General features: G+C 37.0%; 1 long non-coding RNA gene across 1 annotated transcript; it reads left to right on the top strand.

Annotated features, from left to right (window-relative positions):
• Positions 1–5: 5 nt before the first annotated feature.
• Positions 6–2,128, top strand: LOC111818905. Its single transcript, XR_002822771.1, has 3 exons — positions 6–95; positions 946–1,005; positions 1,674–2,128. It is a non-coding gene; the product is annotated as an uncharacterized LOC111818905 (long non-coding RNA).
• The last annotated feature ends 8,908 nt before the right edge of the window (positions 2,129–11,036 follow it).

Genomic DNA, 11,036 nt, shown 5'->3' with positions numbered 1-11,036 from the left:
ACCAATCACAGAAATGCTTCCTGGAATATTAAGTCAGCTGGGTGCCGACAGCTTAACAAGTCTTAGGAAATTAGCTGAACAGTTCCCACGACAAGGTAGGTATTTCAGTTTGTTGGTATATTTTCTTCAGCTCTCCACTTAATTAAAAGAAACCTAATAATTTAAAATGTGTCACATCTTAAACTAAGAGGATTTGCCTTAGTATTATACTTTCCTTTGTATAATGTCACTTGAATGCTTACAAAATTTTGAGCTTGTTCTAATTATTAGTATAGGACATAAAGTATTCAGATGCAGTATTTTTATTATACTGTAGATAAGGTAACCATAAATTCTCGATTTCCAAGATAGTCATAGTCTCACATATGTGTTATTGCTGCTAGTAGTCTCATATTTCCTTTTTTATTGCAAATGTTATTTTTTATTTTATTTTTTTGAGAAGCATCAATGAGACAGTTTCAAAGCTGATTAATAGGGCATTTTCAATAATTAATACATTGCATTGTTATCTTCTTCGTGCTTATCCATAGTACAAGAAGCAGATATGATATCCTGTCGAGCCTCATATTTCCATGTCTAAGCATGCTGCATAGTTACTCTGAACAAAATGGAAATAATTTTTAATATTCATTGTTCTCAGAGAACATGCCTCTGTAAGTTATTTATAATGCATTTTTATTCAAAACCATCTGAACTGCTCCATTTTGCATGTAAATTTTATCTACAGCACAATGAAATCACCAGCTATATTTATTGCATATATAACTTACAGTTTTATTAATTTTAATGTTACTTAAGCAAAAAACTATGATTAGATTTTAGGTTTATAGTTTTTAGTTTTTTTCTAAGCAACTGTGTAAGATTTAGACAGGGAAAAAATAACACTGTAGACATACAAGTGTTCTGCAAAGGTTTTTGCTCTTAATAACTGTAAACTTTTCGTAGTGTTGGACAGCAAAGCACCGAAGCCAGAGGACATGGACGAGGAAGATGATGATGTCCCCGGTCAGTGGCGCCACCTTTGGCCCTGCAATTTGTAGCATACCGTTTGTTTATCTCATTTCACTAACTGAATAGGTGGCTTTTAGGATTTTGTTGATTGTGAGCTCTGAATTTAAATGGACTCAAAGTGAAGTGGATAGGATCTAATGAAAACGAATAAAAGTTTCTTCATTAGAACATAGAATCAAGGGCCAGGGAGAGAGCTCAATAGAATAAGTGACTGGCAAGCACAAGGTCTTGAGTTCAATGCCCACTACTGCAAATAAATAAATAAATGTCCCAGACAGACATGATTAAAAAAAAAAATAGAATCAGAAATTTTCACACAAAGCTCTGCTGCCTACATTTATTATATTGAAATCACTGTGATTATAAATTGACATAGTATATATCATTTCATGGAAATTATAATTTACACCTTAGTGGTTGGCAGATGCCTAAAAAAGAAGTTGAAAATTTCTTTCAGATTATTGTTTTAAACAGATAAATGAATCATAACTAGTGCAGTACCATCAGTTCATGTCTGCGTGCTGTGTATGCTCTCAGGTTAATTCTGGTTGCAATAGTTTTGTCTTAATTGGGATTTGAAGTTTAGTGTTCTATTGACTTTGTTTTCCTTTGTTCATTTTTCTTTTTGGAGACTTACTTGCTTTTTTTTTTTTTTTTTCCAGATCTCGTAGAAAATTTTGATGAAGCATCAAAAAATGAAGCCAACTAAATCTTTTCTGGTTTTTGGAAGCTGGCATGGACTAGATTTAACAAATCAGCTATGTGGTTCCAAAGTTTTACCAATACAGAGAACATCATCTGTTACTAGTTCAGTAATATAATATTTTGTATATTAATAATGCTGTTTGTTCAGCATTTTTCAGTCATTTGATTTTGCATTTTGCACTTCCTACCAGGATCTATTCTTTTGGTCAAAATATGAAGTATTGGTGCAGCTTGAGGGTGAAGGGGTTTTGATTCTTGGGTTTTTTTGTTTTGGGGGGTAATTTGGGTGTATGTATGTATATGTATGCGTGTGGGTGTGTATACACAATGGAGAACAGTTTGGAAAACAGTTCTATTTATCCTCTTCCTTTCCCCAGTAGAAATAAAACAAATCTTTACATTTGCTACTTTTCTTTCCCCAGTAATACACAGAATTAATGATAAATGAGTATCTTTGACTTCAGATCTGAAGATATTTTTACTGTTGGAGGTTTGGTTTTAATCTGTTTGGTTAACTGCCATATTTTTCATACTTTTCTCTGAGTTTACAATGTCTTAAGAGGGCCAGGAATATAGGTTAAGGGCACAGTGCCTGCCTGGCAAGCACAGGGCACAGTTAGATTCCCAGTACAGATAGAAACTGGGCACGGCACACACTTAACATCCTGGCACTTGGGAGGCTGAGGCAGGAGGATCACTGAGTTCAAGACCAGCATGAGTTACATAATGAATCCCCACTAGCTTGAACTGCATAGTGAGATCCTGTCTCTCAAAAAAAAGTGTTTTAAGGAGCTAGGCATGGCGGTATGTGCCTGTAATTCTAGCACTTAGGAATCTAAGGCAGGAGAATTGCTCAGAATTTCAAGGCTGGCCCAGACTGCATAGTGAGGTCAAGGTCAGCTTGCACTACACAGCAAGAGCCTGTCTCAAAAAACCAGTAAAATTTTTAAAAATGTCATAAGATACTTTAGCCATCAGCCTCCTGCTAGAGTAATAGGTCGGCTATCTTTGGTATAGTTACCTTAAATTCACTTACCTGGTCAGACCCAGAAGATTTATTTTACACTATTCCTTTTTTCCCCTCATTTTTCCTTTACAGTGTTGAGGATCAAGACAAAGGCTTCACACGCACTAGGCAAGTACTCTGCCACTGACCTATATCTCCAGCCCCACCATCTTTCCTAAATGCTTTTTTTTCCCTCTCTTTTTGGTCTTTTAAGTGGCCTGGTCAGCTTTTGGTAATACTGTTCCTTATATTTCACCAAGGTTGAGAATGATGTTCTCCATAGAGTTAAATGAGTGCCTAACCTCTCTTTATTATAAAATTTTGTTCCCTTATCTTGCGGAACAATGGTTTATCTTCAACCTTTTATTTCTACTCGCTTTTACAGTTTGATAGATTTTAAGGTAGGGTAGCTAGCATGTGCTTGCTAATAATTTTATGTCAGCCCCACCATGTATTCTAGCTGTTCTCAGTAACAGGTGCAAGAAATGCCTTTTTTAAAAATAAGGTGGAAGGTGGAATGTCCTTTTGATTGAGAAGAAAATAGGCCATAGGCCTATCTCCCAGCACAAATGGGCATTCTCTGAAATAACTGGCCTTAGGGGATTGCTTGAACCACTCATACTCTTGGCCTTGAACCTACCTCTGGGTTGAATTTTATTATGTAGCTGCTCATGAGAACTTTCTGCATGCTTAGAATAATGCTTTGTGGAGAGCACTGGTAAAATGCAGTATTTATTTTTTTTTTTTTATCTCCTTTCAGAGAGCTTGGAGGTAAATTGTATTCACTCAAGTTTCTCTCGTCTGATAAAAGCTTGGACTTTGCATATCTGCCTTTGTTATAGCCAACATTTTAGGATAAGATTTAGAAAATCTGTCACTCCTGGCCAGTCACTGAACTATAGGTAATCTTGCAGCATATCAGTTTTTTTGTTTTGTTTTGTTTCAAGCTAGTTATCTTTATTTGATATCTGAAGTGCAAGACCAACAATTTAGCTGGGTATGGTGGCACATGGCACATGCCTGTATCCCAGCATTTGGGAGGCTGAGGCTGGAGGATCACCAGTGAGTTTGAGGCCAGCTTGGACTCTACATAGTGAGATCCTATTTCAAAACAAAATGAAAAACACTAACAATTTGTTGAGAGATTGTAGATAAGAAAGCAAACCTCTCATGTTTTTTTCATCTAAACACTTCAATTTGTTTTAAAAATCATTTCTCTGTTATGTTTTGTATAATATACGGACTTAACAGTAAAAAGAGGAATACATTTCCTCATATGCTTCTTTTGTTGTCACAGATTTTATAATGTTGTATTTATCCTGTTTCTCATACCCAAGTACTCTAGTGCTCAAATAATGTCTCTGTCATTGTTAGATTGGTAGTTGTACATAGTCTAGAATTCTGTTGCTCTTGAGTAAAGGGCACATTATGAAGCAGAGAGTATTGGGGAACCATTTCAAATGGTTAGGGACAGATAAGAGAGAGTTAATACAGAGAACAGCATATCTAGACTGTATTTTGGTCCAGACTCTATGTGATTTTGGTCAGGTCACTGCACTGTGGTAAGATTCATGAGTTAGAGATTTCTAAATTTAAAGTTTCTTCTGCTGTTGCAGTTCTGTGAATCTAATTTTAAAAAATCCCTAGGGCCCAGACATGGTGGCACACACTTGAAGCTGAGACAGGAGGATCACTGAGTCCAAGGCCAGCCTGGGCTACAAATTGAGCTCAAGGCCAGCTTGAACAGCATACAAGACCCTGTCTCAAAAAGACAAATAATAAAAATCCTCTAGGTAGAGACTTTATCATGTGTTAGAGATGTCTTTATTATACACAGAACTACCTTCTTCTTCGTCCTTTTTCATTTTGATCACATTCTAGGTACTCATCCAGAGAATATCTATGAATATTCCCCTTTTATCCTGTTCACAACAACTCTTAATGGCTATAGACTTTTGTGTATATAATAAGCGAGTATTCTTTTTTGTTTTACATTTTTCTTAGCCATTTTCTGGACAAAGCCTATTGGTATCATCAAGTCAGAAATATTCCTGTTAAATGTGTGTTTTTTATTTTTACTAAGGTTAGATTTTATGTTTGTTCTTTGGGTTTGCCAAAATAACAATTACAGCATTTTCTAAGGATGCTGACCTTGTATCTTGGGGATAATTCAAGAAATGTCAGCAGAAAATTAATTCATGGTCTTAATTTTTATGATTGGTCTTTTTTTTTGAAATTTCGTCTGACTTAGAGAAGCACAAAATAAATGTTTGGGCTCGTACATTTACTTTTTCCTGTTAAGCAGTGATTTAAGAATGCATAAATTACATTAATTTGTTGTATGTATAGGAGTCCATTAAATTCATTTTTAAAAGTTTACCAGGTTCTTATGAGAAACCTTTATCTGAGATGTGCTTCATTTGTTTTTTGTTTTAATTTAATGTTTAGCCCTAAATACGTTACATACTTACCCATAAATAAGGCAGCATGATAAGCTATAGTTTGATAGTGAGGAAACCATAAGTTCTGAGATAAAGATCAGCTCCTATTTATCATGCTATAAGCTCTTCACCAGCACTGCTGTCGACAGAGGGCACTGTTTTTATAGACTACAGTGTAACTAATGGCCCTGTATTAGGGCAACAGTGGCCTTGTTCTCTGAGCCTCAGTTTACTCTGTAAACTGGTGTCTAAGATTCAGGGTTCCTTAGAGTCTTGTAAATGATTAAGGTAAAGATGAGAGTTCTCTCCTAAGCTATAACAGAAAATTACTTCCTGAAGGTCATGACACTAGGCACAGCAAGGTTCTAGTCTACACTGCCATCCTTAGCTCACCTACAGTTTTCTTGGATTATTATAGTAGTCTTGTTTATAATTTACTCAGTCTTATCACCTAAATAGGCGACAAACTACCTAAATTTCCTTTTTGAGCATGTCATAGCTTTGTATTTCCAACATACCATTCTGTTGCTATAGGATAGTATTAGAATTATTTTCTTAAAGGACCGCAAAATAGCTCAGCGAATTAAAGCACCTGCAAGCAGGCACTGGGGCCTGGGTTCAATTTTCAGGCCTGCCGTGCTGGCCCCGCCCCCAGGGCACACTAAGACAGCAGTTGAGACTGGGTGGCGCTGGGGAGGTGCCTCGTGGGAGGCTGTAAGCAGGCGGATCACTACGAGTCTGATCTAGTAGTGAGACCCTGAACACTCTGTAGACCCTTCCCTAAAATACGAAAATAAAATTATTTTCTTTATGCTTCTCCATCTAGGTCTTATGTACCTTAACAGATGTCATGTCACACAAAATTATCTGATAGCTGGGCATGTGGTGAACACCTGGAATTCCCTGCACCCAGGAAGCTAAGTAGGATCTTGAGTTTGATGCCAGCCTGGGCTTACATATCAAGTTCAAGGCCAGTCTGGATTATGTGGAGAGATTCTCTCAAAGTTATTTCTTTCTTTTTTTTTTTTTTTTCAAAGTTATTTCTTAAGTTATTTCCTTTCTCAGTTCAGTAGGGCAGATATTGTTATCCCACTATTTACTTATTTATATTTTGGGTTTTTTTTGAGACAGTGTCTCACTATGCAGTTCAGGTTAAACCTTGAACTCATGTAGTCAAAGCTCACGTTGAATTCACTATGATCCTTCCCGAGTGCTAGGAACATAGGCATGTGTCCCTGCACCTAATGTATCACCTCAGTTTTAAAGCGGAGCAAAAATATGTCAGAAATTGCCAAAGGTCACACAACTAATATGTCGGGAGACCAGGATTCTAATCTAGAACTATCAGATTCTGTGGTCCATGACTCCATACCATACCACAGTTCTTTTTCTTGAAGTGCTGGAGATTGAACCTAGGGCCTTGTGTTCATGGGTAAGACCCCAGCCGAATATTTATTGAAATACAAATTACACATACATGACCTATAGTCAGATACACTGATTAAATTTGAATTAAATTACCCAGAATAGCCTGAAAATCAAACTTGTTTTAAAGAGTTTAAGATGTAAGTTCTTTCATGAAGTAGGATTTGTAATTCAAGAGTTTTTTTTTTTTTAAAGATAATTGGATATTTTATCTAGATGTGGTGGCACACTTCTGTATTCCTAGCACTCAGGCTGAGGCAGGAGGATCACAGGAGTTACAGGGTTACAATAATACACAAAAAACACGTATACTTCACACTAACAAATCCCAAATGGCAATTAAGGAAAATTCCATTGACCATAGCGTAAAAAAGAAATACAATACTTAAAATTAAGTTCAAGGGAGAAAGACTACAGTAAGACATTGCTGAGAGAAATAAGAGAAATCTTATGTTCGTGGATTGGAAAATTTAATACTGTTAGTGTGTCAGTAATACCCAAGAGCATCTACAGATTCAATGTAATCCTTATCAAAATCTAAGTGACTTTTTCCAGTAAGAATACCCATCCATTAAGTTCAGGAATCCTTAGAGAACCAGAATAGCCAAAATGGTTAAACAAAGTTGGAAAACTTACACTTCTAATTTCAAAGCAAATTAACTACAAAGCAATAATAGCCAAAACATTGTGATCTGGCATAAAGACATAAAATAATGGAGTATCAACATAGAAATAAAACCTCATATGTTCAGTGGTTTTCCATAAGAGAGCCACGACCAGTCAGCGGGATAGTCTTCAGTAAATGGTACTGGGAAAACTGGATGTCAACATGGAGGAGAATGAAGTTGGACTCAGGCCATATGCAAGATATAACTCAAAATAGATAAAATCTTAAGGGGATCATGCTGGAAAAAGTAGGGGTTGAGTCCAAGCAGCCCAATTCTGCCATTAGGAAGTATGTGCAAGTCCAGCTGATCAAGAATGGCAAGAAAATCACAGCTTTTGTCCCCAGTGATGGGTGCTTGAACTTCATTGAGGAAAATGAAGTGCTGGTTGCTGGATTTGGTCGAAAAGGTCATGCTATTGGTAACATTCCTGGAGTCTGCTTTAAGGTTGTTAAAAGTAGCCAGTGTCTCTCTTTTGGCTCTTTACAAAGGCAAGAAGGAAAGACCAAGATTGTAAGTTTTGATGATGAAAAGACATTAGTAATAAATTTTCATATTGCCAAAAGAAAAAAATCTTAAGTATGACAGCCAAAACTACAAAAGTCTTAGAACAAAGTGGGGAAGCTTCATGACTTGAACTTGGAAATAATTGCTTGGATACAATACCAAAAGTACAGGCAGCATCAGAAAGATAAAGTTTTTCTACATCAAAATTTATTTTATTTATTTATGGTACCGGGGATTGAACTCAGGACCCTGCACTTGCCAGGCAGGTGCTTAATTCTGCTGAGCTATCTCCATGGCCCTCCATCAAAATTTTAAGTGCATACATTAAGGTATCAAAAAATTTGTGCAGAATGGGAGAAAATGTTTGCAGATATCCAGTAATTCATGAGTATTCAGAACAGGGATCTTGAGTTCAATCCCCAGTACTGAAAAAAAAAAAAAAAAACAGAGCTACCACCTAACAAAAAAACCCAATTTTGAAATGGGCTAGGGACTTGAATAGAAATTTATACAAGGAAGATGTAAATGGATAATAGCCAGTAAGCATGTGAAAAGACACTACCTATCCCCTTTAGGGAACTACAGATCAAAACTAATGAGCATTGCATGTTTTTCACTGAGATTGGTGAGAATGTTGAGAGAGGAATTCTTAGACATACCTAGTAAGACAGCATAGCCACTGTGCAAGACAGGATGGAGGTTCCTCAAAAAAATTAAATGTAGAATTAACGATTTGATCAGTAATTCTACCTCTAGGTATACAGCCAGAAGAACTAAAAACGGAAACTTTAGCAGGTATTTGAATAGTAATGTTCACAGCAGCATTTTTATTTTTTAAAAGGAAGGGTTGACCAATTATTCCCCTTCCAGATATCTTCCCAGAAGAGTTAAGGCATACGGTGTTACAAACATCCCATGGTTATAGCAGTACAATTTGTAATTGAATAATGGAAGCAGTGTGTATGTTGGGCAACAGATGAATGGATGAAGAAAACAAGCTAACCTACAGAGTGGAGTAGTACTCTTCCATACAGAAAGATAAGCTTTGGGCTGGTGAGATGGCTCAGTGGTCTAACGCACCTACTTAGAACAAGCTTAGCAAAGCACTGGGACCGCGGTTCATTCCCCCAGCACCACATGCCAGCCAGCCCTGCCCCCTGGTGGGCTGAGCTGGCCACACACACACACACACACACACACACATAAATAAAATTTTTTTAAAAAGATAAGCTTGAGTAATCTGTAGGACAATGGAAACACTTTAATGTTAAGTGAAATAAGGTAAGTTTAAATATGGTTTCTCTTAAGAGAAACCCAAAGTATAAAATGCAAAATGAAAAATAATAGGAAGCAGGGAGATTTCAATTAGGAAGGGGATCAAATGATGGATAAAGGAAGGAGAAAGATGTATAAACACCTTAGGGATATAATCATGTACTGCAAACATGTACTAATAATGAAGGAAGTTATACCATGTACCACAACACCGATGAACCCTGCATATGTTAAGGGAAATACGATATAAAAGGACAAGTATCTATATGATCCCACTGCTGTGAGTACCTTCGAAGGTCATGTTAATAGCAACAGAATTACTAAATGGTAAGAAGGGAGAGGGAAATGGGGAATTACTGCTCAGTGAGTAGTGCCAGTTTGAGATGAAAAAGTTTGGAAGAAGGATAATGGTGATAGTTGCACAACAAAGTGTATTGATGTAACTAAAGATGGTTAAGGTTCCCATGTTTAAGAGAGAAACCAACTATAGATACTATTCCAACATCACGTTGTTCCCAAGATAACAGTGCTCAGAGACCTTGGTGCTCTGAAATAAACACCAATTCTTAGCTCTGTGTTATTACAGTTATTACAAAATAGCATCTATTTAAAAAAAAAAAGATCTCAAGGACAAGATAAGTGCTCCAGACTCTTTTTAAAGGTGTCATATAAGGGGCTGGCGAGATAGCTCAATGGTCTAAAGCCCTTGCTTAGGCAAGCTTAGGTGCAGGGAACCGTGGTTCCCATGTGCCCCGTCAGCCTTGTCCTCAGGGCAGGCTGAGTTAGCCACAAAAAAAGCTGTCACAAAAGAAAGAGATCTTTAAACTTTTCAAGACAAGATTGTTACCACAGCATATTAACCCCAGCTCTCTATTTCTAAAACTGTTACCCATCACAGATCCTCCTCAAAAAGCCTAGCTGGGGGATGAGGGTATAGCTCAGGGATAAGGCATGCACTTTGCCTTGGTATCAATCCTGAGAACTCTCCCTGAAAAGCCTAGAAGGATGTTTGCAGAGTGTGACTCCATCTCAGTCATAGGTGATTAGAACAACATCAGAACATTTAACCAAGATCTAATCCATAAATGAAACTAGGCTAATCCACTTATTTCAGAGGATCTTACAGTTAAGAAGGAAGATTGATTCAAGTGATAATGAGCCCTTGAACTGAATATTCATATAGGAGGGCCCTAGAACAGTGATGGGAACCTTTTAGAGTTTTTAGTGATACACATGTAAGTTCACCACCACTGCCTTAGAGCATTAATGTTGGATTGTGTGTGAACTAGAACCTGATAAGAATTAGTAGAAATTATGATAGACGATGCTAGAGAGAGAGGAATCAGCTAATTCCTGTCCCTGTCATGCCTAGCTGCTTTTATTTTAGTTATTTTAATTTTGACTTGGATTGCTAATTGGCCATCAAGAATTTTCTGTTCTTAAAGCACCTACCTCTGCAACCGTTACCCTGCATTAGCCACCTTGAGAACTCTTCCTTGCAACTAAGTGACTCCAGAATAAGGATATTTGAATGTCCTCTAATTTTCTGATTGATCTGGGGATATAGCTCAGTCAGTTGTATAGTACTTGCCTCTATTTGTGAGGCCGTAGGTTCAATATTCAGCATGGCAAAAAGAAAACAAAATTCCTGATCCTCGGTGTAAAGAACTACTTTGAAGAGCTCATTATTACTGGAGGACTTCAACTGGGAAATTAATGTTAAATGAAGGAGCTAGAATAAGTCAAGGCATTTTCAGACAACAATGGAAATAGCACTAAGGTAGTATGGTATTGTGTAAAAAGCAGATTTTGGCTGCCAGCAGAAGGCTTACAGTCAGATCTTACTATACTACTACTTATGTGACTTAATTTAACTTCTTGAACCTCAGTTTTTTCATGTGGAAAGTGATGTTAATACTTAACAGAATTATTGGAGGAAAATAAATATGTGAAATATGTGAGGGGCTGGAGAGATGGCTCAGTGGTCTAAAGCACCTACTT

Source organism: Octodon degus, unplaced genomic scaffold (assembly GCF_000260255.1).
Source record: "Octodon degus isolate 3935 unplaced genomic scaffold, OctDeg1.0 scaffold00107, whole genome shotgun sequence".
Classification (NCBI taxonomy): domain Eukaryota; kingdom Metazoa; phylum Chordata; class Mammalia; order Rodentia; family Octodontidae; genus Octodon; species Octodon degus.
The sequence above is the reverse complement of the archived record's forward strand: the minus strand, read 5'-3'. Positions and strand labels throughout refer to the sequence as shown.